The sequence below is a fragment of the Schistocerca americana genome, chromosome 1 (genome assembly GCF_021461395.2).
Source record: "Schistocerca americana isolate TAMUIC-IGC-003095 chromosome 1, iqSchAmer2.1, whole genome shotgun sequence".
Classification (NCBI taxonomy): domain Eukaryota; kingdom Metazoa; phylum Arthropoda; class Insecta; order Orthoptera; family Acrididae; genus Schistocerca; species Schistocerca americana.
Genome location: NC_060119.1, coordinates 1,211,994,508 through 1,212,019,610, shown reverse-complemented (window position 1 = coordinate 1,212,019,610; position 25,103 = coordinate 1,211,994,508).

The following is a 25,103-nucleotide window of genomic DNA, read 5'->3' as shown; positions in this document are numbered from 1 at the left end:
ATATTGCTTCCCCCTACTTATACCTCCCGAGGAGATCACGAACGTAAAATTAGAGAGATTCGAGCGCGCACGGAGGCTTTCAGACATTCGTTCTTCCCGCGAACCATACGCGACTGGAACAGGAAAGGGAGGTAATGACAGTGGCACGTAAAGTGCCCTCCGCCACACACCGTTGGGTGGCTTGCGGAGTATAAATGTAGATGTAGATGTAGATAGGGTAACTCTAATTTACAAAACGCTGCTAGCCATACGAATACAAAGCTGAAAACAACTATAAAACAACTGTACATCGTTCCACGGCCGAGTAAAAACGTGTTGCACTAGAAATATGACGTTATTACATTGGACTTTGCAGTCAAACTTATTAGCCATTTCGGCTTTGGAAAACAAGAAAAACTACGGTTTGTAAACAGCGCTTTTGAAGAGTGTATACTGGACATGAAGCGAGAATCAGTTACACTGCCGTGCAGCGGCGAGTAATATGCCTCCATCCAAGTCCGCAGCACGGCTGTATAACTGACAAGGGGAGGCCGCCAATTGTGAAATTCAGATTCGATTCATACTGCGCATAATGAAAGCTCATGGCCAGAGGTGTAATGTGGCAAAGCACCAAGATGCACTTCTCAGCCGTTGTCGAGAAAATCGACAATTGAAAGAAACCGTGGTGGTGAAGTACTCTCTGCGATTAACAATTTTCTACAGCGTCGTGGCGCAGCGGTAAGCGCTCGGGTTCGTAATCCGAAGGTCGCCGGATCGAATCTCGCGCCATGCGACCTTTTATTTTTTTTTTTTGTATTTGTTTTTTGTAATTCAAATGTATGTGTATATATATATATATATATATATATATATATATATATATATATATATATATATATAAAATTCCCGACAATCATTTGCAACAATTATGCATATAATAAGCTGTTGAAAGTCGTTTGTCGTGGAAAAAATGGAGACTTCGAACATCATTATGTTTTCCGCAAACAAAGTTGTATTTCACAAATGTTATTAATTGTCTTCATAATGTTAACCACGTATAGTTAACGGAAGACGTAGAAGCGATATTCCGAAACGAATACGTATACCGTAAGTCAAACGTTCGAATTAAAATAGAGACCCCACGAACACAAATTTGCTGTGGCAGGTGTGAAATATAAACTCCGTTACTCGCTCGTTACACTTGAAGGACAGATGTTGAATGGGCCGAAACGAGCCGCCGCATAACAGCGTAGTTGCCTGCTAACTTCGAAAGAAGGTAGATGCGGTCCCTAGCGCAACTTATAACATCGTCGAGAATCAGTGCGGACGGGACAGCTTTGGTACACCCTGTTAAACAAACGGAAAAATGGAGGCGGTACAATTGGAGAGCGATCCACCTTCACCAACATGCATAAGCAATTCATTAATAGTTTATATATATATATATATATATATATATATATATATATATATATATATATTTGAATTGCAAAAAACTAGTAATGAAAAAATATTGCATGGCACGAGATTCGATCCGGCGACTTTCGGATTACGAAACCCAGCGCTTACCGCTGCGCTATGACGCTGTAAAAAGTCGTTAATCGTAGAGAATATTTCACCGCAACGGTTTCTTTTAACTGTCGATTTTCTCGACAACGGCTGAGAGGTGCATCTTGGTGCTTTGCCACATTACACCTCTCGCCATGAGCTTTTATTATGCGCAGTATGAATCGAATCTGAATTTCACAATTGGCGGCCTCCCCTTGTGAGTTTCACTTCATGTGCAGTATGTACGCTACAGACGCGCTCTTTGCATAACACAATTTTACTTTTTGACGAAATCGAAATGGCTAATCTAATGATTTTTACTGCACCGTCAAACGAAATAGCGTGATATGTGTAATGCAACACGTGTTGCTCAGGTATGGATATGTTGTGTAGTTGTTTCCTGCTAAACGGTTGTATAGTCATGACTGTTTTTTAAATTAGGGTACCTCTATGTGGTTACGCTGATGAGCCAGAAAATTATGATCACCTGCTTGATAGCTTGTTTGTCCGTCTTTGGAACAAATACATCACTGAATCTGCGTATCAGGGACGCAGCAGTTTGTTGGTAGGTTTGTGGAGCTACGTGGCATTCTATGTCTGCGCACACGTTATGTACTTCGCGTAGAAAACGGGCCGCTGATTTGCGTTGGAGAGCCAGATGGGTTCCATAGGATCCAAGTCAGCTGAATTTAACCGCTGAGACATCAACTTGTGTTGACTGTAATGCTCCTCAAACCACTGTAGTACTGTTCTGGCTCCGAGACACGGACAATTATGCTGCTGAATGTGACATCGTCGTCGAGGAAGTCATCAGGCATGAGCGGATGCAGGCCGTTTGCAGGTGTCACCGTGTCTTCGATTATAACCATAGTTCCCACATAAGCGCAGGAGATTGTCTTCCATAGCGTAATACCCGTGGTCTAGGGGTAGCGTCTTTGATTTATAATCAAAACGTCTTTGGTCCCGGGTTCGATCCCCACCACTGCCTAAATTCTGATAAATAATCAGCATTGGCGGCCGATGACTTCCGGCATAAGAAATCAGCCTCATTCTGCCAACGGCCTTGTCAAAGAGGGCGGAGGAGCGGATAGAGGTTCAGGGCACTCTCTTGTCCTAGGGGTGGGAAATTGCCCCTAAAGGCGGGAGAATCAGCAATGATCAACGACATGAGGATGCAGAAGGCAATGGAAACCACTGCATTAAAGACACGTAACGTGTATCCACAGGACATGTGGCCTGTAATTGAAGAAGTGTCATGATGATCTCTCCATTGGCAAAAGATTCCGGAATAGTCCCCCATTCGGATCTCCGGGAGGGGACTGTCAAGGGGGAGGTTACCATAAGAAAAAGATTGGATAATCTACGAAAGGATAACGTTCTACGAGTCGGGGCGTGGAATGTCAGAAGCTTGAACGTGGTAGGGAAACTAGAAAATCTGAAAAGGGAAATGCAAAGGCTCAATCTAGATATAGTAGGGGTCAGTGAAGTGAAGTGGAAGGAAGAGAAGGATTTCTGGTCAGATGAGTATCGGGTAATATCAACAGCAGCAGAAAATGGTATAACAGGTGTAGGATTCGTTATGAATAGGAAGGTAGGGCAGAGGGTGTGTTACTGTGAACAGTTCAGTGACCAGGTTGTTCTAATCAGAATCGACAGCAGACCAACACCGACTACGATAGTTCAGGTATACATGCCGACGTCGCAAGCTGAAGGTGAACAGATAGAGAAAGCGTATGAGGATATTGAAAGGGTAATGCAGTATGTAAAGGGGGGCGAAAACCTAATAGTCATGGGCGACTGGAATGCAGTTGTAGGGGAAGGAGTAGAAGAAAAGGTTACAGGAGAATATGGGCTTGGGACAAGGAATGAAAGAGGAGAAAGACTAATTGAGTTCTGTAACAAGTTTCAGCTAGTAATAGCGAATACCCTGTTCGAGAATCACAAGAGGAGGCGGTATACTTGGAAAAGGCCGGGAGATACGGGAAGATTTCAATTAGATTACATCATGGTCAGACAGAGATTCCGAAATCAGATACTGGATTGTAAGGCGTACCCAGGAGCAGATATAGACTCAGATCACAATATAGTAGTGATGAAGAGTAGGCTGAAGTTCAAGACATTATTCAGGAAGAATCAACACGCAAAGAAGTGGGATACGGAAGTACTAAGGAATGACGAGATACGTTTGAAGTTCTCTAACGCTATAGATACAGCAATAAGGAATAGCGCAGTAGGCAGTACAGTTGAAGAGGAATGGACATCTCTAAAAAGGGGCATCACAGAAGTTGGGAAGAAAAACATAGGTACAAAGAAGGTAGCTGCGAAGAAACCATGGGTAACAGAAGAAATACTTCAGTTGATTGATGAAAGGAGGAAGTACAAACATGTTCCGGGAAAGTCAGGAATACAGAAATACAAGAAATGAAATAAATAGGAAGTGCAGGGAAGCTAAGACGAAATGGCTGCAGGAAAAATGTGAAGACATCGAAAAAGATATGATTGTCGGAAGGACAGACTCAGCATACAGGAAAGTCAAAACAACCTTTGGTGACATTAAAAGCAACGGTGGTAACATTAAGAGTGCAACGGGAATTCCACTGTTAAATGCAGAGGAGAGAGCAGATAGGTGGAAGGAATACATTGAAAGACTCTATGAGGGTGAAGATTTGTCTGATGTGATAGAAGAAGAAACAGGAGTCGATTTAGAAGAGATAGGGGATCCGGTCTTAGAATCGGAATTTAAAAGAGCTTTGGAGGACTTAAGGTCAAATAAGGCAGAAGGGATAGATAACATTCCATCAGAATTTCTAAGATCATTGGGGGAAGTGGCAACAAAACGACTATTCATGTTGGTGTGTGGAATATATGTCTGGCGATATACCATCTGACTTTCGGAAAAGCATCATCCACACAATTCCGAAGACGGCAAGAGCTGACAAGTGCGAGAATTATCGCACAATCAGCTTAACAGCTCATGCATCGAAGTGGCTTACAAGAATAATATACAGAAGAATGGAAAAGAAAATTGAGAATGCGCTAGGTGACGATCAGTTTGGCTTTAGGAAAAGTAAAGGGACGAGAGAGGCAATTCTGACGTTACGGCTAATAATGGAAGCAAGGCTAAAGAAAAATCAAGACACTTTCATAGGATTTGTCGACCTAGAAAAAGCGTTCGACAATATACAATGGTGCAAGCTGTTCGAGATTCTGAAAAAAGTAGGGGTAAGCTATAGGGAGAGACGGGTCATATACAATATGTACAACAACCAAGAGGGAATAATAAGAGTGGACGATCAAGAACGAAGTGCTCGTATTAAGAAGGGTGTAAGACAAGGCTGTAGCCTCTCGCCCCTACTCTTCAATCTGTACATCGAGGAAGCAATGATGGAAATAAAAGAAAGGTTCAGGAGTAGAATTAAAATACAAGGTGAAAGGATATCAATGATACGATTCGCTGATGACATTGCTATCCTGAGTGAAAGTGAAGAAGAATTAAACGATCTGCTGAACGGAATGAACAGTCTAATGAGTACACAGTATGGTTTGAGAGTAAATCGGAGAAAGACGAAGGTAATGAGAAGTAGTAGAAATGAGAACAGCGAGAAACTTAACATCAGGATTGATGGTCACGAAGTCAATGAGGTTAAGGAATTCTGCTACCTAGGCAGTAAAATAACCAATGACGGAGCAAGGAGGACATCAAAAGCAGACTCACTATGGCAAAAAAGGCATTTCTGGCCAAGAGAAGTCTACTAATATCAAATACTGGCCTTAATTTGAGGAAGAAATTTCTGAGGATGTACGTCTGGAGTACAGCATTATATGGTAGTGAAACATGGACTGTGGGAAAACCGGAACAGAAGAGAATCGAAGCATTTCAGATGTGGTGCTATAGATGAATGTTGAAAATTAGGTGGACTGATAAGTTAAGGAATGAGGAGGTTCTACGCAGATTCGGAGAGGAAAGGAATATGTGGAAAACACTGATAAGGAGAAGGGAGAGGATGATAGGACATCTGCTAAGACATGAAGGAATGACTTTCATGGTATTAGAGGGAGCTGTAGAGGGCAAAAACTGTAGAGGAAGGCAGAGATTGGAATACATCAAGCAAATAGTTAAGGAGGTAAGTTGCAAGTGCTACTCTGAGATGAAGAGGTTAGCACAGGAAAGGAATTCGTGGCGGGCCACATCAAACCAGTCAGTAGACGACCAAAAAAAAAAAAGCAATAATACTGTTCCTACCAGCCTGCGTCCGTGGCGTGCAGCTAGTTCCGGGCTGCCGTTCACCCCGATGAGACCCGCGGGGTAGCCGCGCGGTCCGCGCGGCTCCCTCCGTCAGAGGTTCGAGTCCTCCCTCGGACGTGGGTGTGTGTTGCCCTTAGCGTAAGTTATTTTAAGTTAGATGAAGTAGTGTGTAAGCTTAGGGACTGATGACCTCAGCAGTTTGGTCCCATAAGATCTAACCACAAATTTACAATTTTTTTCACCACGATGACGGCGATTCTGGAGGCGACCATCGACCAAGCGAAGCAAAAATGTGTTTCACCCGAAGAGTCGACACGTTTCCATCGATAAACGGTCAAATCCTGAAGGTTCCGTGCCCACTGCAATCGTAATTGACGATGCCGTTGGGTGAACATGTGAAAACGTAAGTGTGGTCTGCTGCGGAGCTTCATGTTCAACAATAATGATGAACGGTGAGCGCCGAAACATTTGCGCGTGCACCAGCGTTCTGCTCCTTCGACAGAGATGCCACAGATCACAATCTATCCTATTTTACAGAGCAGACATGCCTCCGAATCCCCACTTCTATGAAAAGTCCTGGATGTCCAACTATTTAGCGCCTAGTGCTAGTTTCACTGGCCTTCAACCTCTTCACATAGGTAATCACGACAGTAGCACGTGTACATTCGACCAGCTTCGCCGTTTTTTTTTTTCTATATACTAGTTCAAGGCCTCTGCGGAATAATAATCTGCCCTTTGTCAAAGTCGCTTATCTCAATGGATTTCCCCATTTGCAGCCTATAGCTTCTCTAGGATGCTTTCTAATACAAAATGAAATGTGTGGCCCTCAGCTACAAGCCTTCAGACTCAGAGTTGAAATATTAAAAGTTTTGGCCGGTTTCATTGTCTAGGGGCTGGGATACGTAGTTGCTCCATTAGAAGCCAAATACTGCTGAGTCTACAGTATACAATACGAATATACACATGACTCAAATGGTCGAAGGTTCCTATCACTTGGCAATTGCGAATTTCGAATGTTATATAGAAATTTATGAATGAAAGATTGCAACTAAATAAAATCTGCAGGTACTATTTTAACGACTTTAAATGATGAGTACAGTAGCAGAAGTACCTTTAAGAATGTCCTTTATTACTGTAATTCACTTATTGGTGTCGATGGTACAGCAATAAAATAAAATAAAAGTTGAATAAGAGGGAAAAATAGATTCCTACTTAACGTAATTAGTTATGAGCAACAACATAGCTCGTGAGATATTCACGTCTAAACGCATACTACGTTTTCACTGTAGAAACCACGAAAATCTTACAAGTGCACAAGTTGGCACTACGAAATATTTCTACCTCCTCCGTCGCGCCGTACCGTCCAGGACTCTTCGTGTCCTCTTAGCTAGAGCGCTACCGCCATGTCAAGCCAATGCACACTTGTAAGGTGTCAGGCAAATCCAACACCTTCCATGAAAACCCTGGCATTATAAGCAAATACAGTAGTATTGAAAGAGTACAGTACCGCCCGACATTGAAAATAGGTACAACATTCTTCGTTGTTCTTGTCAGAACAACATATTTTTTCTAATAGTAACTCAATTTCAATTAATACAGTGAAGCCGGATACCAGTGTGGGAAAGAATGACAATTTATTTGTTTAATTGATCACATGTGCACTCCCACAAAGTAAATCCCTACATCCAGTTTGGTGAGATCTGTGAAATGAATGAATGTATGGTCGTCTGCTAACCGCAGATAGTGAATGTGAATATATGATCATCTTTGAGATGGTACTTGGGTCACCTTTGGTGGGACCAAAGAGATGAAATTTACTTGAGCTTTGAGCGCCTGAAATGTGGCTGACCAATACGGTAGCAAGGTGCTCCCCCACTTCGGCAGAGGTGCGAGAGGTCCTGAAGAACGGCCATGTTTCAGCACTCTGCCGCTGGATCTAGTGTTGGTAAGACCTGTCTTAGGGGTGCTCTGTAAAGACAAAAGAGTGGAGACATGGTATGCATGTGAAATACTTAAGAGTAGTTTAGAATAATAATTTCTCTATTTCAGGAACTTTTGTGGGGAGAATTAAATGTCAGGCAGGTAATATTAAGGGGATCGTAGTAATCACTGGAAGTGACCAACGGTCACAATAAAACCACGTGTAGCAATAAGTTGAAATACTTCCGTGTGCTTAAGTTAAGCTGAATTACTAGTGTGTGTACTATAAGTTGGAAATATTTAAGAAATGGCGTGTGCAGGACTTGAAATTAGAGACGAGTACTTCCACGTGGTGTGTACTTTGTGAGTCTCAATCTGTGTATGAGACAAAGGATAAAGAGAAGTACTCGTCCATGGTATCAGTTGAGGACTCGCGTGTGTAATGAATATGTTCTTAATATTACTTTGCGTGTTATGTTTCCGTGTGACGCTTGATTCAAACTATAATAACCTGAGAGAGAAGAAAGGTGAGTCAGCCGTCTATCCAGCAATGCCACTTGGCTTGCATCACACAGGAAGATGTGCATATATCCTCCAGAGTTCATAGTAGGAAAGAAAAATTATGAAGTGGGGCAGTGTCGCGTGAAACCAGGAGAAATACTAATTGAAGTGGGAAAGCTGAAAGTGATAATGTTGTGACTATTCCTTTTGTTGTATTCCATGTTGCAGTGTGGTGTATGTCATGTGATTTAAGTATGTGTGGTTTGCATGGGAGAGTAGCAAGATAGTTTCAGAGGTAGTGGGTTATGCATGTTCCTTTTGTACCGCTCGGTCTGGAGGAAAGTTTCGTGATGATGGTTGTGAGAGTCGAAGTGTGAGATATAGCAGAAGATCCACCATCCTATCCAGAAAGTGCACTGTAGCGTTAAATAATTACGAGACCATAAGATAGAGAATCACCAATGTGAAGCCATGCCCACTGGGCGGAATTTCTCATGTGTTATTGTTGTAGGTTATAGAATTTGTGTGTTTAGGTTATAGAATTTATCTGAATAAGTAAGATAGTGAAAAGAAAAAAGAATGGTGGCCTTTTCCTTCGAATAGTGTGTTGCCATGATACCCAGAATTTATAATGTGTGCGCCATTCATATGCAGTGCGATGGCCACATGTTGATCAAAGCCGTTGAATAAGAACGAAAATGTGTTATTGCCAGTGTGGAGTGAACAGTCAGAGTTGTGTAAATTACTAATAGTCAGATGTGTGTTTCCGTTGTGCAATATCCAAGCAGGAGAATAACTTTTTAACTTAATTGTGAGTACTAGAGTTCATGTTACTTGATAACAAAAAAATTAATCCACTCGCTTGGCAGACCACTCATCTTGCAGGCCTGACTGCTTGATGCCACAGTATGAGCAAGGCATGCGGGTGCCTCTCAGTATGTCACATAGCTCCGAATAAATCGTGACATTAAATTAACCAAAGTAACACGGGTAACGAGTAAGCAAATGGAATACCACAGACTAACACAAGAATGCCTAAATGCATGTCATACCTTCCCACCGTGAGACAGACGGAGTTCCGAGGGGAGAAACGAGAACAGAAGTCGAGAGCAGAACCGTGTTAAGCTAGAAGGCCCTACGATAAGGGACGGACTGGACACCCACTTTGCCAGCTAACCACTAGGACCACCCCAGCTGCAAGTTTTAGCGTGAGACTTTTTCGCGTCTCTGTTACATTGCAAACTTTAAAAACATTGCCCCACCACGAAAAGTATAACGTTTCTCATTGGATAGACAGAATTTTTGTAGGTGGAGCTTAAGGTTAACATTGAGACCCTGATTGGTCAGATGAAAACAGAGCCAGATAGTTTTTTTAAACCAACTTTGGTAAATTGTAGTAAGGAGAAGTTAGGAGAGAGTTGCTTCCGAGACGGCGAGGCGAGCGGAGCTGTACTGCCCGCCGTCCCCTGACAAACACCGACAAGGTAATGAATGCACGCGATGCCGCATAACAGCGCATAAAGCTTCACCCAGAACTGCAGAAGTCTTACCTGTTACACCCTCTTTTTGCGCAATAATGGTGTCGATCGTCAATTAAAGGTCATGATGTTCACATTTGCCACTTGAAGTAAAAATCTGAAACGCGATGATTTTTCTGTTATATAGTTATTGAGAAGCTACATCAGCCAATGTAATCTACGACAAGTTAGATAAGTAATTAAAGATAATTGAGGGTCACTGTAGACCATATTGATAGTTTTCTCTTTTCTGAAACTTAATTTAAACCTAGATTATAGATGTGATGTGCCATAGGTCATCCTTCGATCCATTATAGAACTTGGAAACCCATTCAGGGAATATTCGTTCACATTTTTGTTGAACGCAGTTGGTTTTTACCATCCTGTATTAAAACATTTCGTTTTATCAATAGTGCAATTTATAAACAATGTTTTGTGAGTAGAATAAAATTTCCAATGGTAAACTTAACTGCTTTTTCGACGTTATTTTACCAGCTAACTAAAAATAGGAAAGCCTTGAACCCCTTCCACTAAATTTAGTTAGTATTAAGATTCTTTTACAGGGAGTGCAGTGGAGCTGACGATGAAATCATGAAGTGTTTGGTTATATCATCGCTAGTCTCACTGAACTCTTCTGAATTCTACATGTCATGTGTGGTCTGACGTCTCCTTACCGGCAACAGGTCCCAGGTTCAAACAAGTCAATTCCCTAAAAAACACGCCCAGAGCGTCGTTGCGCGAAAGTGGTAGGGAGACACGATATAGGACACACCACGCAGAATGTTAGACACTCACAAACATAATGAAACACATTCGAAATACTGGATTTACATTTAAATAACTTGAAATTAAATAAATATTCTTACAGCTGGACTATAAACACATTCCAACACACATTATTAAATACCTAAACAAATCAAATAGACATATATCAAAGGAATAGAAACATAGGTAGGCCAGCAGCCTAATGTCTCTGTGCTTTCTAAAACACAGTAAATATTTAACCAATTTCTTCATGAATAGGATATATCGGATATAAACAAAGACATAGATGAGTCAAAATATTTATAAGCTTGTTGCCACCGTTTTTTCATGTCACTGTGGAGTACTTATGGCCTGACGCGGTTAACAGTAATCGGCCACTTTGACCTCCAATAGCTCATGTACTACTAACGTTACGTGCCTGAAATTCATACCAATTTAGGTTTACACTTTCTAAAGACCCGTCGATCGACAAAATCGGATGAACCTTTTAGATTTTGGAAATTCGTTGCTGGGTGTTACTTGTATAATTTATTGTCAGATACTAAGCTTTAAACTAATAAAGATATTGACAATCTGATTACACCGTCAGAATCGTCATGCAAATAATGGTAATGTACATGTTTCTTTTTGAGGTATCATGACTCATCTGGCTACTATCAATTTCTATACAAACTGTGAAATGTCTACCATTACGGTTTCACAAAGTCCGCCTTATTTGGCACTCCCGGCATGTCACCATGGAATTTCCAATCACGTGGTCGGCCCAGACCCCGGCTAACGTTCGGCACCACGCCAACTCCGAACTTAGAATATTTTCAGCGCCCCACAACTCGCCCGTTACCTCACAAGGATGATCCCCCATCCGCGTCTGCTCCACGGTGGGCACTGCTCATATTGTTTTGGCTGATCGGTGTATGTTTTCTAGGTCTGAAGATGATCATTACTGACCGAAGGTAAAAAGCTGATTGCAAATAAACATTGCGATCCTAGACTAGAAATATAGTAACGCAGATATTTTTCTGGATCGCTGGAAGCTTTTTGTGCCTATTTCACCACTTGTTAAGAAAATTTTTGTGGTCTAAACTGGATTGTGTGAATGCGGAAGAGGTTTGACTTGAAGAAGATGGCGCAAACTGTCAACCCTCGATTGCAGCAATGGACTTATGGGATGGATCCCTGACCATATGATTTCTCACAGAGCTGACGTAATTTGGGCACCCTCTTTTTGTGATCTGTAACGGCCTTGCCGCAGTGGATACACCGGTTCCCGTAAGATCACCGAAGTTAAGCGCTGTTGGGTGTGGCCGGCATTTGGATGGGTGACCATCCAGCACGCGATGCGCTTTTGCTATTTTTCGGGGTGCACTCAGCCTCGTGATGCCAAATGAGGAGCTTCTCGACCGAATAGTAGCGGCTTCGGTCAAGAATACCGTCATAACGACCGGGAGAGCGGTGTGCTGACCCCACGCCCCTCCTATCCACATCCTCCTTTGAGGATGGCACGGCGGTCGGATGGTCCCGGTAGGCCACTCGTGGCCTGATGACGGAGTGCTTCTTGTGATTTGAGACGGTGTGGTTTCTTTCGTTGGAGGCTGGGGGGAATTTGAAACCTCGCGTATCGCCGACAAAGCAGGATCATTTCCAGAGATCAAAGCTGAAATTCAGCGTCCAATTTCGTAACAGGACGTGCCCATATGTGGAAAAGTAATGATAAATTTCATTGAAAGATCGAGTACCTGCCTGCAGAGTCGTGGTTGGCATTTGAGTAATATCATATTTCGTACATAATCACAGCGAACGTGAACTGCAGTAATATGTAAATTACCCAATATCATCAATCAACTGTTATTCTTATTTCATCAGCAACAGATGGCCGTTAAAATATTATTTCATTGAAAAATCTGTAGTTCCTCATACACAGCAGTAGATAAGAAAGTTTTGCACATTAACTCTGGGTCACAATATTCTCTGCTTTGCATATCAGCATTTGCCAAAATCTCCTTTCGACGTATATAAGATATAATGGATGCTATGAATCTCATAACTGTCACTCTATCGTTTGCACATGCAAACGAAATTGAGTCTACTACATACAGCCACTTTTCTGTACATTGGGGATGTATGTAGACGTGATTTAATGTCTTACCTACATTTCGCACGCAGAAAATTCACTTAGTAGGTACCAAATGCAAACTCATAGCGACGCGTAATTTTCAATGCAAACTATTCGAATTTCTCACAGTACTTTGCTTAATGCGAAATATCACAATAACTATGTCTGTTAACAAAACAATAAGCAGTTGACTTATGAGGCAATGAGATGCGAGAGAATGAAATGTGTTCACCCATTAGTTTGTTTAAAATCTTTTGAGAAAGTTTGAAGAGGAGCCAGCGTGCGCACTCCTCCATTCCCACAGTGCAGCGCTGAATAAGCCTAAGCGGACAGAAAATATTTCTTTCATAAAGGACGAAATGTGGACAGGAGACTGAAGTTGCTGCCTCTTTGAAACAGAGAGCGATCAAGAGATGGATACAGTAAGCAGATTCAGAAAGATATAAGTTGCAGTAATTAATCGGAGATGAAGAGGCTTGCACAGGATAGAGTAACATGGTGAACTTATAACGGACGTACACTTTCGGATAACTGAAATAATTGATGTCACTGTTGTCTAGGAAAAAGTGTCATAACGGAATCGTTATTGGGCGAATACTGCTACGCAATAATGATCGAAAGAATTTTGAAAAATGATAAAAACTGCGAAGTAGTTAGTGAAATTTAGGTAATGAAGTTAAATACCTTTTAGTTTGGATTGCAATCGTTATAGAAAACAGTCGCCTGCTCACGGTGTTAGCGAACAATGTTGTATAATTGTTAATCAATTTAGAAAATTATTTATGTAGTAAATAATGGAAGACAATCAGGGGGAACGGGCACATTAACGATGACTCGAGTTCAGATTCATAATCAGAGTTAGCCATATCAAGTAAACGTAATAGTGAAATCAGTAAAGCAAATTGCGCTAACCATATGTACGTGATTGCTAATTGTTTGGCACTCTGTTTTCATAATAAATAGGTTCGTGCAGCCTACCATAACGTATTATGTTAATATTGACAGTATTGTATTTGTTTTTAAATGAATATTTCATATTAAGCACAATATGCCTTACTAGCGCATAACTATCGTAAAACAACTAATGATTAGCTTTTGCTTAACACTGTTACGTGTTTTGGGAACGAGAGCAGAAATTATTATTCACATAAAGAAATTACATATTCTGGTCCACAATAATCTTTAAAAACTCACTTAAATTACTTTTGCATAATCACTTAATATTAATAGTTGTTTTTACAATAAGGATTTCGCTGAGCACCAAAGTGCATTATCTTTAACTAACAGTCTCAATTATTTTTTAGGTTTCGATAAGTTTCACTTTTTTGAAGAAACAATCAAAATTAAATTAGATCAGCAATTTTAGTCTTTTTTATGAATAATAGACACACTCCATTTTGATTAATAATTATAGGATAGGACCTTATTGATTACTGCTCAGTTTTAAGCACAGTTCTGTAGTGATGGCAATGACCACCTGCAACCATGTGTTGTCCCACATGGATTTCTCCCATATCCACTATTAACATGACCTTACTCTCAAGTGTGGTCTCCAGGACACTATTGCAATATAATCCTTAATCTAATGCTTGTACTATTAAAGATAGAGAGCCTACTTCCAACAATTCTTCCTAGTCCCTCATCCTTCCTACCTAGACCATATTCCACCATAGCACTTTCTTTTATCTTTTCTCCCTGCATCTGCATAGCAGTCTCCCATGACTATTAGATTTCTGCTTTTACGTACTGAATTACCGATTGTATAACCATGTATACTTTTTCTCCCTCTTCATCTTCTGCTTGCGACGTCGCCATGTACACCTGAACTATTGCTGTCAGTGTTGCTTTGCTGTCGATTCTGATGAGAATAACTCCATCACTGAACTGTTCCCAGTAGCACAGTCTCTACATTTCGTTTCTATTCACAACTGATCCTCCTCCCATTGTACCATTTTCTGCTGCTGTTGGTATTACCCTATTTTCATTTGACCAGAAAAAACTTGCTTTCTTTCAATTTCAGTTCACTTAACACCACTATGTATAGACTAAACCTTTGCATTTCCCTTTCCATATTTTCTACCTTCCCTACCACGTTCAGGGTTCTAACATTCCACTCCCGACTAGTAGAACGTTATCATTTCGTTGGTTATCAAACCTTGTTCTCATGGTCACTTCCCCACGGCAGTGGCCTCCGAGAGATCCGAATGTGGAACTAGTCTGGAATCTGTCGCCAATGGAGAGATCATCATGACACGTTTTCAGCTACAGGCCATATGTGCTGTACATACAAATTATGTGTCTTTAATGCAATAGTTTACAATGCCTGCTGCATGCAATGCTGTTGATCATTGCTGATTCTCCTGCCTGTTAGTGGCAGTTTCCCACCCCAAGGGCAAGACAGTGCCCTGAAACAGTGGCCGCTCCTCCGCCCTCTTTGCCAAGGCCGTTGGCTGAACAGGGGTGACTTGTTATGCTGGACGTCTCTGGCAACCATTTCTGATGATTTTTTATTCAAAATTTGAGCACCGATATTCGAACTTGGGATCCAGGAAGTTTTGATTACTAGTTAAAGACGCTACCAGTATTCCATGGGTGCAGATCTGCAGACACTAGAAACCTGTAATAGGAATTGTGAAATACCTTGTACAAACAGATTTGACTTCCGTTTAGTGTCTTAATAAAACTAATGATGCACTGTCGCACTCCATAGCGATTTACCACCTGAATAGCATAATAGATCGAAATAACGATGGTCGTGTAATATGTATTTGGTAATAGTCCGGTCGGACAACGTTATTCTTTCTAAAGAACAGTTCTGCATAATCGCTATACTTACTGCCTTCGAACGTAAAATTGAGAAATATTTCGAGTAATACGCTAATGGCAAGGGACACTTAATGGTGCGGAAACTTTTTGAGAGCACACAACGGTCATGACGCGGCCATAACGGCTCTCCAGACCAGTAGCTATCACAGAGAAAGAGAGCCATGTGACATTAATGTGATAATTCCAACTACAGATGCGGGATGGCTACAAAATTTGGGCTTCTTGATAATAGTCTCATCCCGAACGAACGAATATTTGAAAAGTCATAAAACTTAATTGATCAATTTATGCAATTAGATTAATTTTGCCAGCCAACGAGAACCGCCGCTGCACTACCTAAATGATGGATCATTGAATGGAGAGGGCGAAATAATTTCCATATTTTCCATTTGTTTGTAGTAGAAAATGGTAAAGATGGTGAATTTCCTTAATGGGTCTTGTCCGTGAATACCAGGGGAAACCTTGAAAAAATTCTCACTTTTCTAAACAGTGTAACTCAAAGAATAAGATTTATAAGCCCATATAATGCTTACCATCTTTCAAGACATCTTTCAGGAACGTTTTTATGTGTGAACCACAGCTTTAGGTCTCACACATTTTTTTAAATGTATTTTTTGTTGCAAGTGAAATAAACCATGCTAATTACACTCCTGGAAATTGAAATAAGAACACCGTGAATTCATTGTCCCAGGAAGGGGAAACTTTATTGACACATTCCTGGGGTCAGATACATCACATGATCACACTGACAGAACCACAGGCACATAGACACAGGCAACAGAGCATGCACAATGTCGGCACTAGTACAGTGCATATCCACCTTTCGCAGCAATGCAGGCTGCTATTCCCCCATGGAGACGATCGTAGAGATGCTGGATGTAGTCCTGTGGAACGGCTTGCCATGCCATTTCCACCTGGCGCCTCAGTTGGACCAGCGTTCGTGCTGGACGTGCAGACCGCGTGAGACGACGCTTCATCCAGTCCCAAACATGCTCAATGGGGGACAGATCCGGAGATCTTGCTGGCCAGGGCAGTTGACTTACACCTTCTAGAGCACGTTGGGTGGCACGGGATACATGCGGACGTGCATTGTCCTGTTGGAACAGCAAGTTCCCTTGCCGGCCTAGGAATGGTAGAACGATGGGTTCGATGACGGTTTGGATGTACCGTGCACTATTCAGTGTCCCCTCGACGATCACCAGTGGTGTACGGCCAGTGTAGGAGATCGCTCCCCACACCATGATGCCGGGTGTTGGCCCTGTGTGCCTCGGTCGTATGCAGTCCTGATTGTGGCGCTCACCTGCACGGCGCCAAACACGCATACGACCATCATTGGCACCAAGGCAGAAGCGACTCTCATCGCTGAAGACGACACGTCTCCATTCGTCCCTCCATTCACGCCTGTCGCGACACCACTGGAGGCGGGCTGCACGATGTTGGGGCGTGAGCGGAAGACGGCCTAATGGTGTGCGGGACCGTAGCCCAGCTTCATGGAGACGGTTGCGAATGGTCCTCGCCGATACCCCAGGAGCAACAGTGTCCCTAATTTGCTGGGAAGTGGCGGTGCGGTCCCCTACGGCACTGCGTAGGATCCTACGGTCTTGGCGTGCATCCGTGCGTCGCTGCGGTCCGGTCCCAGGTCGACGGGCACGTGCACCTTCCGCCGACCACTGGCGACAACATCGATGTACTGTGGAGACCTCACGCCCCACGTGTTGAGCAATTCGGCGGTACGTCCACCCGGCCTCCCGCATGCCCACTATACGCCCTCGCTCAAAGTCCGTCAACTGCACATACGGTTCACGTCCACGCTGTTGCGGCATGCTACCAGTGTTAAAGACTGCGATGGAGCTCCGTAGGCCACGGCAAACTGGCTGACACTGACGGCGGCGGTGCACAAATGCTGCGCAGCTAGCGCCATTCGACGGCCAACACCGCGGTTCCTGGTGTGTCCGCTGTGCAGTGCGTGTGATCATTGCTTGTACAGCCCTCTCGCAGTGTCCGGAGCAAGTATGGTGGGTCTGACACACTGGTGTCAATGTGTTATTTTTTCCATTTCCAGGAGTGTATTTATGCACATCATAGGCACACATTACTCAAAATACAAATAAACTAGAAGGTTTATTTTTTTCCTGTAAGTTCTTTACACTATTGTCTTTAAAGCAGACTATTCAAAAGATGGTGCTGACATAAGTTGCAGTACAAAAAAATTTTAAGTATGATTATGAAAATTTTGAAAATGAATTCACAGTTTTTCTTCAAAAAAGAACTTCATTTTCAAAGTTAAGTGAAAAGAGAAGTCTGTTTTCTAGTCAAGCATGTTTTAAGACAGTATACAAAATTTCAGCTCTTTCTCTTTAATAGTTTTAGCCAAAGTGTACCAGGACACGAAATAACTTAACTTTTGGGAAATTCAACTTAAAGTTTAAACTTGCTTTATCTATTAAACTTGCATGGCACTAATGCATCCCAGGTCGATATTCATCTGGTTTCCTGTGTTGTTCTTCCTCCCTTCTCTTTTTCACATTCTTCTTCTCAGTCTTGCTTCTTTCGTGGCTTTCAACACAGATTTTTCTGCTTCGAACAGTCTCCTTCTGTCAATGGCTATTGGAGCTCTACCCAGATTTAGTCCACCAGGCACTGCCATCAGTTCCATAACTATTAGCCTTGACACTGCACCGTCACTGAAACATAGAACAGCATCTAGCACACCTATTTTCAAAGTATTTAGTCCTACTAGAACAGTTTTTTGGTAACTGTCCCAACATATAATTGTTGAAACAGCAGCAAACAATGACTAAACTCCCTCTATAAAAAAGATAACCAACTGTAAAGCTTTCATAGGTTAGCCAACTTAAGGGACTAAAAAGTTATAAAAAGTCATAAAAATGAAGCAAATGGGAGCACAACTTTATTTTTGTGGCGTGGGGACCTCGTGGTACGTGCAGCCACTTTTAAATTCCTCTAATTTTGGTATTTTCTGTGGTCCATTTTCCTGTAAGTAAACTTTACCTCGTTCAGAAAAGTATAGAGAATTTTTATGACAAAAATTAAAAAATCGATTTTTTTGCAGTTACTCACGTACAAGTCCTTTTTAAAGTTCTTGGCCGTCACATTTGAATTTAAGGTGAAGCCACTCGGTAGTGTAGGCATACAAGTTTTTCCTTCGTTCGGGGAATTCGTACCCAGACAATTGTCCCAACCTGTGAGTCAAAGGGACTAAGCTATCCGCCGGACGTACCTGTACCAACGGTTCGCCTCCTCTCCCTGTCATGGGGGGGGTACGGGAACCCAATTGTTAACTGCGGACGCATAATATAGTGCGGTGTCAAAGTTTCAGATAGCACTGAGAGCCACTCTTGGACCCATTCGTTTGTTGACCTTAGAAGACTATACAGGGTGAAAAGTATTTAAACCGACAAACTCTGGGACGTTGTAGGGGGTATCAAAACAAATATTTTTCCCTAATGTCATTTTTTCCTGGTGGAGGCCGTATTACGCTCTTCGGTTGTTGGAGGGTGTATTACGATCTTCAGTTATTAGAGGACGTATTAGGCTCTTCAGTTTCAGGCAACTGCTGTCCACCAGTGTAGTAGTGCTTTGTTTCTGTTTAATAATGGAGCGATTCACCTGGAGAGTGTACACTGATATGGTTGGTGCGTACCACGTAGCGCACCACAACGGACGAACTACACAGCGGGTTTATCAACAACAATATGCTAATCGTCGTATCCCGCATCATACGACATTTACTACTGTGTACCAACGTCTGCGTGAGTCCGGGTCATTTAGCAGATTACCTGGACGGGGACGCTGTCGCACGGTAAGAACGTTGCGATTTGAGGGAGCTGTCTTGCAGCATGTGGAGCGGGATCCTTCAATCAGCACTCGTACAATTGCACGTAACATGGGGACGAATCACACGAATGTAAGAACAGTCCTTCGAGAGCAATTGTTGCGTCCATTTCACTTACAGCGTGTAAACAACTTGGAACCAGTTGATTATCCACCCAGAGCGCAGTTTTCGCAGTGGTACCTGGAACATTATGAAATGCATCCTACATTTCCACCCTCTGTGTTGTTTACCGATGAAGCAAAGTTCGGGCGTGATGGAGTCTACAACATGCACAATTCGAATGTTTGAAGTGGGGATAACCCACATACCACAGTTACTAGCGCTCATCAAGTGCGGTTCTTCGTAATGTGTGGGTCAGTGTTGCTGGGGACTGTTTAATTGGGTCATATCTACTACCTAGGCCATTAAATGGCAGGCACTATTACAATTTTTTCGCCAGAGCATTGCCATAATTTCTGGAAGATGTCCCGCTCCCTACAAGTCAACGCATGTGGTTCCAACATGACGGAGCGCCAGCACATTTCAGTCGTCGTGTGCGTCGATTCCTGGACCGACGGTTCCCAGAAACATGGATGGGAAGAGGTGGTCCTGTACCATGGCCTGCTCGATCCCCAGATATGTCCCCTCTGGACTTTTTAGTGTGGGGAGAGATGCGCAACCTTGTTTATGCAACTCCTGTTGGATCAGAAGAGGATCTGGTTGCCTGGATAGTAGCAGCAGCAGGAACAATTCAGGATACTCCTGGAGTTTTTACCTGTGTCAGACAGAACATGATCCGACGGTGTAACCGTTATTTACGTGTCAATGGAGGCATTTTTGAAAATCTACTGTAATTGAAATTGGGTTGTGTTAATATGTTGTCTGTTGGTCATAAAAAAATGGAAAAGTGTTTGTTGGTTTAATTAATTTGCCGCCAGAGAACTCTCCCTCCACCGGTTTAAATAATCGTCATAGGAAAAAATGACATTAGGGAAAAATATTTGCTTAGATGTCCCCTACAACCTCCCAGAGTTTGTCGGTTTAAATACTTATCACCCTGTATATTGCAGATAGTACGAGTGCGGCCATTGCCGCCGTTTTGGCAAGCAAGTGCTGGCTTCCACCGCTCTAGACCGTCCGGTTTGGTCACAATCTTTCACGCTAGGAAGAGCGCAGCTATTGCGGCAACTGCTTTCGTACAATCAGGCCGATTTTCAATGCGAGCATTCGGCATTGCGGCTCCACTGATCGCAGTGTGGTACTTATGGCGTTCGATCTTTGCCTCTCTGCACGTAATACGCAACGCGTGGCTAGCAACTCTCGCTTTATTGGTCCGTTCCAGCTGAACAATCCTCGCTCTCTCTAGGGACTGGACCAACCAACTGCAAGATCCCCTTGCTTCTAAACTGATACTGTTATTACTCAGCTTAGCCGCGAGTCCGTAGAGGGTAGTATATGTGACTGGTCAGCATTTCCACCCGGAATTTGCGAGTCTAAGTCGGACCATCCTTGATCCGCATTGGTGGGTCGTGTCGTCGGATTTCCTCCTACCTGTGCGCGGTGCAGCTCTCGTAAATGTCGTCCCTTGCAGATTCTTCTTGGCGCATTGGATGTCTCAGTCGGTGGAAGCTAATTATCTGAAGTTGCTGTTTATCAACTTTGGGGTATCTATTTACTCGAAATTAACATTCAGAATTCCGTAATATCACTTTTATTCCTATTAGATCAATAATGAAACACTCATGTCCCAAACTACTCGTAACCGAGAGCATGGCTACCACCGAACAAGACAGGAAGAGTTCTTAACGCCGACTGCCGACTTTGGCGCGCAGTCCGTATCTCTTACTAGTTTCGTCACAGTTATTAAAGTTTGAACTTTAATAACGGGAAGTCTTAAAGACAACCTGATTCATTTGTGACTGTGTGGGTCTCTCATGACTAACGCGAGTAGCCATTCATTTGTTTTTCTATTTTTATTTTCATTTGCCAGTAACTACGCGTAAGTGACAATATGGCTGGCAACTTGTCCTTCGTGCAAAGAAAGTGGATTTTAAACTGTTACTGGAAATGAGAATGCTTGAAAGAATTTTAGAGACGATTGCGGACAGAGTTTGTCACTGTGTCAGGCGTCACGTATAAGAGCAACCAAATTGCGCAACAAATTTCATAGGGAAGGAAATGTGCATAATCTGAAGAAGGGACGATGTGGCAGAAAGAAGTCAGTAGCGGACGGAAGAGATGTGGTGGGGGTGGTACGAGCTTTCACAAGATCCTCAAAGAAGTGCTTACCACTTGTACACAAGAGTTCATCGCAATTTAAAGCAAGTAAAGGGAAAACGCTATATTCGCAGGCTGCTTCACTCGATGAATGAGGACGATTCGCATAGGCTCCTCGAGTTTTGTGAACAGATTTGCCATAGTGAACAGTGAACACGTTTAAACTGAATGGGACAATCGATCACCATAAATATGTGTATCAGGCAAGATACATTCCCCTGTTACGGAAGAACGACCTGTTAATCTTTCTGGGTTATCAGTGTGATGCGGTACGCCTATCAGAGGATTTGTATGGTCATTCTTTCTCGAAGGAGCAGTGACAGACATAAAGTACCTCATCATGTCGCAGGAACGGATTGCACTAGAAGTTCACCAACTGTATCTGGATGAAGATTTTCAACAAGACGGTGAACGTAACCATCGGGACATGCAGCAGTTCCTGGAACAACATCAACATTTGTTGAGACGTGGGTAGGCCGACGAGGAAGTGTTTAGTTTTCACCGATCAGTCTAACCTGCCGCATATGTAGATGCTTTCAGAAGGTGGTGGTCACTGTGGCTAACAACAAATTTTTCTTAGTTTACCACTCAGGGGTGGCAGTTCTCTCAACTAACCAATTGTTAACTAAAGTTTCGCTAGATCGCACCAGATGCGCAGTGCAGTACTTCTGTCATGTATTTACGACACGATCTGATATTTCATCCATTCATGGGAGTATCGAGCATTTCTCTCTGTGGCTCTTCGGTATACAACTATTTTTGGTAGTAACCTTTTGTATTTATGTGTTGACCTTCCATAAATCTACATGTAACATTCCATTTTATTCGAATAGAATTTTCATTATTTCACAGACAGGTTTCTGTGTTGGTACATTTTTCTCCACTTGTTATCTCTCGCCAAAAAAGAATAACAGATGAGGAAGATTACCAAATATTTTTTCATGAAATTCCTTCCAGTGAAAAGAGTGTTGACAGTAATGAAAGTGATGAAAATGACTAGTACTGCTGATAGTTTTAAAAATACCGGGAATCCGATATTTCGATATTTAGAAAAATACAATTAGTGGCGCTTGATACATCAAAGAAGCTTCTAGTTATCCATATATCGACAAGAAATCAACCGACTTCAGGCCTGTAAAAATATCGATTGCACATTGTAAATATACTGCCGGTCTTAGAGCTGTATATTTAAGTATTAATTTACCCGGCAGGGTAGCTGAGAGCGCTAACGCACTGCTTCATGGAGTCGGGTAGGTGAGACAGCCCTGGATCGAATCCGCCCAGTGGAGGGCCGGTGTGCCGGCCAGGCTGGATGTGGTTTTTCGGCCGTTTTCCGCATCCCACTAGGTGAATACTGGGTTGGTCCCCACATAACACCTCAGTTAGATGGCTCACAGACATCTGAACACTATTCCGTGGATTACACTAGTCGCAGACAGTTGGGGTACACTAATTCCATTCTAGGGGTCACGGGGTGGCTGCAGAAAGGGCATCCTGCCACCCCTTAACATTAACATGCCACATCCAATTCACCATGGCCGATCCTGCACAACTGCAGGATAAGGCACAAGCAATATATAGAATTTAAGTATAAATTTATTATTAGATATTCTGTACATGAACGAGCTAGGGGCCTGCTTATCCCCCTTAGAGCAAGAATTGAAAGTAAAATTATGCTCTCTAACTCTTGGCAATAATCACTTAGCTAACAATGGTAACTGTACGTGACCAGCACAATAAAAAGTGTCTGATGGGTCCCTCATTTGGATTCTTCACATATCGGTTTTGTTGAGAACACTCCATGTGGACTACCCTGCTTTTTCATTTCTGTAAATGCCAGCGACCTAGCAGTTGTAGTATCAAAACTGCATGGTGAAATAGACGTTGCAGTTTCTGTTAGTAGCACCGAGCACCGTTTACGTCAGCATTTCTCCTCACACATCTCCGCTCTTCGCAAAGACCAATCTTGTGCATAGGTTTAAGGCAACCGGTGTGCAATTTCCTCACATCGGAAATCTTGTTATTCCATTCACACTGCCACTCCTGCTTCCCCCAGTGCAATCGTACATTTTCTTTTAAGCCACATATACTTGCTTCACACAGTCAAAGAGAAAGACTGATCATACTAAAAGCTCAAAAAATAGTAAGACTCCTTCACACAGTGAATGTAATACTATGTTCTACAATTTGAAAAGAATAATTTCAAATGTTTATCGAAAATTGCGAAAAAATTCAATATAAAATAAAAATAGCTTGCCTCGATACTCCATTTTGATGTATCGAGGAGAATTTACATAGAGACTTTTTGGAAGAAGCATTGATATGTCCATATGTCGACTATTACCAACAGATATAAAAGTGACCTGAGTAGATAAAGAGTGTAGGTTCTAGCTCAGTTTTCGTCTTCTAGCTCACTCGCTAGTTTCACTCGCTCCTTCATTAGAAAACGAAAAATTACTTACAAGCTACAATTTTTATTTATTATAATCCACTTTTCAGGTCTAATCACTTAATTTCATTTAAATTACTTAGAAAAATTAATAAAAATTAATGTTATTTAGTATCACATTCTCCAATTTTAAAAATAATTATTTTTTTCATACAGAAGGCGAATGTAAGAAAATTAAATTTTATATTTTTTATAAAAGGTGAATGTAAGAAAATAAAATGTTTTATGGTGAATGTAAAAAGTAAATAAATAAATAAAATCACTATTAAAAAGTCCAAAATTTTCGCATTGTGAACTCAATATCATGAAATTCATTATTTGTAGTTTTAAATTTCTTCATTCCTTTATATTTCATTTTCATTTACACATTTTCAGTTAATTGAAAATCCCAATCAGTAATTAATATAGAATATCTATCTGGTAAAACAAACTCATTATTAAGCTCATTACAAATTTTTCTCCATATTTAATATATTAGTTTTCACAACCAGTAACATTATGTAAGATCTTTATCTCTAACTCAGTTTTTAATCTCTTTCGATACAGGTATGTTGGTGAGCTTCTTGATTAGAGTCTCCATTTATAAAGACTACTTTTACTATATTTTTTATAATTTGTAATATTCATTTGAAAATGTATATTTTATTTTCCGAAACATATCTTTTGACATCAATGCTTTCTTGTGTATTTTAACTGTGTTTATTTCATGTTCTTCTGCTACTTCAAATCATATTAATTCTTCTATACTGTTCTCTGTTGTTAAACTTACAATCTTTATAATCTTCTGAGCTTATTGTATTTCTGACTATACAGCTCTTAACTCCATTAGATTTTTCTCTATTTTTTCACCAAATTTGTAAACATCAATTATTGCTCTTAAACCACAGAATTCTTCCATTATTTGTCCATTCCATTCATGTTTCATTTTTCCTACAACTTTCTTGTTAACTTGTGGAATACCATAAATATTATTTTCAGGATAATCACTAGTATGAAGTTCAAAATCATTGATTTCATATCCTCATAAAAATCTTCAGTATGTATATTAAAGATACAACTGTCCATATCTTGATAGCACATCTCAGTATTTTCTTCATATTTCGGTTCCATTATTCTATTGTGAAAAT